Source organism: Elephantulus edwardii, unplaced genomic scaffold, assembly GCF_000299155.1.
Source record: "Elephantulus edwardii isolate Elephantulus edwardi_28Jun2011 unplaced genomic scaffold, EleEdw1.0 scaffold00336, whole genome shotgun sequence".
In the NCBI taxonomy this organism is placed as follows: domain Eukaryota; kingdom Metazoa; phylum Chordata; class Mammalia; order Macroscelidea; family Macroscelididae; genus Elephantulus; species Elephantulus edwardii.
Genome location: NW_006400086.1, coordinates 524284 through 528708, shown reverse-complemented (window position 1 = coordinate 528708; position 4425 = coordinate 524284).

The window sequence follows — 4425 nt, the reverse complement described above, 5'->3', positions numbered from 1 at the left end:
GATTTTTTAATACAAAAAAGGAAACCTTGGGAGCTATGTACCCCCAGAAATGTGCACATGAATCTTTATACCAGCATTACTTATAACTCCTAAAGTGGAAGCAACCCAGATGCCAACAACTGATTGTATTACAAAACATGGTATATCTATCCAGTGGAATGTTATTTGACACTAAAAAAGAAATGGAGCATTGATGCATACTGCAATAGACATGAACCTTAAAAACTCTCTGCTAAGTGAAAGAGAAAATACACAGAAGGCCATGGATTTTGCAATTTCATTTAAGTGGAATGTCCACAATGAGTAAATCCATTCAGACAGAAAGCATACTTAAAAAAAAATCGGGGAGCTCTGGTGGCCTAGTGGCAAGAAGCTGCAACTACAATCCCAGAGGTGCAAATCCACCAGATGCTCTGCCGGGGAAGGGGGGCAATCTCCTCCTGTACCAGTCAGATCTGATTTGACGGTACACGCACACAAAAATAATAAAATAAAATAAAAATTAAAAAAATAATAAATCCTGTGAGAAGAGAAACTTTTTAAAAAAATCACCAGAAGGGGGAAAAAAACACCCCAAAACCTTCCAACTTCATTGCCCTCTGATCAGAACTGACCCATTAACTGGTCCTCTGCTAGGTTTCTGAGGATGTAAATCTCACAGGAGGTGATAGTCCATCTATCTCCTGAGGAGTCCCTGGTGGATTCAATGCACCTGAGAGATGGGACCTAACAGCAGTACAACTCCCTAGGATCTAAGCCACCAGAGAGCTCCCTGGGAAGTACATTGTTGTTCTGTGCCTTTGAGTCCGAACCGACCCATAGCTGACCCTCCATCGGGTTTTCAGAGGCAATTAATCTCACAGGAGGAGATAGCCCATCCTTCTCTCGCAGATCAGCTGGTAGATTTGAACCATGTGCCTTTGTGATTTCAGCACAGATACTTACCACTAGGCCACCAGAGTTCCCTGGGAAATGCATTGGTGAGTGCCAAACCCTGGGGATAGGAGTGAGTGAAGAGTGACTGCTGATGGTACAAGGTTTCTTTCAGAGATGGGACAATAGTCTAAAATATATTGTTATAATTTCATAATTTGACTAAAAAGTTTGAAATGTACATTTAAAATGGGGGAGTAAATAGGAATTCCATCTGAATTTAAAGGTACAAAAGTACTTGTTGTTAGGTGCTGTCTAGTTAGTTCCAACTCAGAGCAACCATCAGGTTGAGGATCTTTCTCTTTTCCTTTCACCTTCTACTTTATTATCACTGTCAAGTCAGAACTGACTCATTGCCGTCAAGTCAGAACTGACTCATAGCTGACTCTCCACTGGGTTCCTGAAGCTGTAAATTGGATGAAAGGAGACTGTCTATCTTTCTCCCATGAAGCTTTTAGTGGATTCTAACTGTTAGAGAGACTGTAGCAGCAGTCAAGAAATCAAAAGGTGTATGTTAGCAGACAAATCTGCTATCAGGGGCCTCTTTAAAATACTAAAAAGCAAGGATATCAGTTAAAAGACTAAAGTACTCCTGATCCAAGCCACGGTATTTTAAATTGTTTCTTATAGATCTGAAAGCTGGACAATGAATAAAGAAGACTGAAGAAGAATTAGTGTCTTTGAACTGCAGTGTTAGAGAAGGGTATTATTGAATACCTCACAGACTTTCTTTTTTTAAATTTTTTATTATTTTCAATGAAAATTTACAGAGACTTGGGATTTCCATTTATTCATTGTTGCACTTTTTCCTCCTCCCAACCCCCCACCCTCAGAGTACACTACCCTCAATTCTTCCACTGTTATACAATCCCTCCCCCAGGTCCACTCCACTGTGCAGCCTTCGCTCTGGACTCCCATCATGACAAAAATACTTAATCACATATCCCTTTTAAACAGTTTTCTCCCTCATCTGTATCAATGCAGTATACATTATTGAACCTATTTTTCTCAGTCTCCCTCCAACCCTGAGATCAGTCCTGTTTTACAACAGTGGCACCATTCAGTATTTGTCCATTTGTGACTGAGATACTTCACTTAGCATAATGTCCTCCAGGGTCACCCATTTTGAATAATATTGCATGAGTTCCTTGTTTTTCAATGCAGTGCAGTATTCCATTGTGTGAATATACCACAGCTTCTCTATCCATTTGTTTGTTGATGGGCACCTGGGTTATTTCCAACTCCTTGCTATTGTGAACAGAGCCGCGATAAACATGGGTGTGCATATATCTGCTTGGATGTCAGTTATGGTCTCTTTGGGATATATTCCCAGTAGTGGAATTGCTGGGTCAAATGGTATCTCTATTTGCAACTTTTTGAGAAAGCGCCATACCGCCTTCCACAGATACCCCAGCTTCTCTATCTGTCCTGGAAGAACTGATAACAACAAAGATACACCTTAAAGGCAAGGATGGTTGCTCTGCTGGAGCGGGAGGGTTAATCTTCTCCTGTACCAGGAAGATCCAATTTGATGGTACACAACAAGAAGAGAAAATTTTTTTTTTAAAAAAAAAAGGCAAGGATGGTGAAGCTTCATCTCACTTACTTTAGGCATGTTGTCAGGAAGTGGCAGTCATTAGGGAAAGATCATGTCTGGAAAAATAGAAGGTCAGGGAAAGTGAGGAAGACCTTGGACAAGATGGTTTGACACCATAACTGCAACAATGGGCTTGCATCAGATGGAGATTGTGACAGTGGCACAGGATAGGGCCAGGTCCTGATCTGTCATTCATAGGCTTGCTTTGAGCTCTAGTAGACATCATGGCAATAACAACAACAGAACTATTCCTTCCAAAGTACATGAGACACAGCCTCAACATCTTTCCTTCTTTGTATGAGCATTCTAGCTTTATTTCTTCCATGATAGATTTGTTTGTTCTTCTGGAAGCTCTAGTATATTCTGTATTCTTCACCAACATCAGAAACTAATAAAAAAAACCCAAACCTGCCCCAACCAGTAAGTCATTTTCAACTCATAGCAACCCTCCATCAGGCTTCTGAGGATATTCATTATATGGGGAAGAGATTGCCTATATTTCTTCCTTGGAGGAGCTGATGGATTCAAATCATATGAGATTAGAGTTTGGGCTAGGAACAATACACAGCAAGGACTTCACTACCAATGCTTTCCACATAAACATTTATAAACCTCCCCCTTTTTGAGGTCAGAGCCTGACACCAATGTTAAACATGAGTTCTGCATCAGAAATTGAAGAATGGGCCCATGGACTCTGCATTAGACCACATTCTTTGGATAACAGATGTGCAGAACAGAAGTTTGAGGAACACTGAATTTAAAAAGACAAATCTCTTACTGTCTCCATAAGATATAATTGATGTAAGTTCAGTTGTCTCTAACCCAGGAAAAGTTGTAGATATCCTCAAGAGAAGTAAATTTTGTTTCTATTATTATCATTGCTTGGACATTTAAGATTTTGGTAGATTTTACAGTCCGATTTCAATGAAATTAATTCATTTCCTCTTGAGGGAATGGTAAAAATACAAAAAGAACTCTATTCCCAATTAGTGCAAATTGGCAAAATATTATAACTCTCACTTTTGAAGACATTAGTGGAAAGTAGTTCAGTTTATTCCTCATCACAAAGCTAACTGGATAAATACAAGATTCCCAGGTCATACTGTAAATCAGAAATGAGAGTGAAGTTAGAGACTGTCTTGAGTAGCATTTGCTCAGCAAAAGTAAGGTTTTAAACTATACATCAGTTTGTAATAGTGATAGCCAAAAAAGCTTGGAAGAGGAACCATACACAACATTCCAGTTTTATAAAGAAAAGTATCTTGTTCTTATCCATTTGTAGACATTAAAGCTCTTCTTCATACTACTCAGGCCCCAAAGTAGGAAAATGAGATGGTAAAGTCTATATAATGATCAAAGTAGTAGACCAACCAACAACAGGTTTTGGAAGATGATTGTGTCCTTTGAACATGATTATGGAAAAAAGTCTCCTTCCTTTAGCAGTTCCAGCTGATGTTGGTGATGTCATGATCAGAAAGAGCTAATTAAGATTGCCATTTGAAGTGGAACTAACAGTGGCATATTCTTGATAATCACATGGAACCCTGATAGCATCATGCATTGCATGATGGGATGCTAACAGAAAGATCAGCTACGTGAATTATAGTTATATGGATTCACCAACTACTCCATGGGTGATAAACAAGACCTTCTTCCAAACAGATTTACAACTTTGGAGCATCAACATAAGTAAAAAGAAATTGACTCACTGCAATAGGTTCATAACATGATTTTCTATCTTGTATATAGGTTTCACAATGATTGTGCTGTATTGTTGGTTATCTACCAATTTATAAAGTGAAAATGTTAGATAACTTTTTTAAAATATTAAAAATGGTATATGCAGAAACTTAGCTTAGAAAATTCTACATACCTGTGGTAATTTTTTTCTTGTT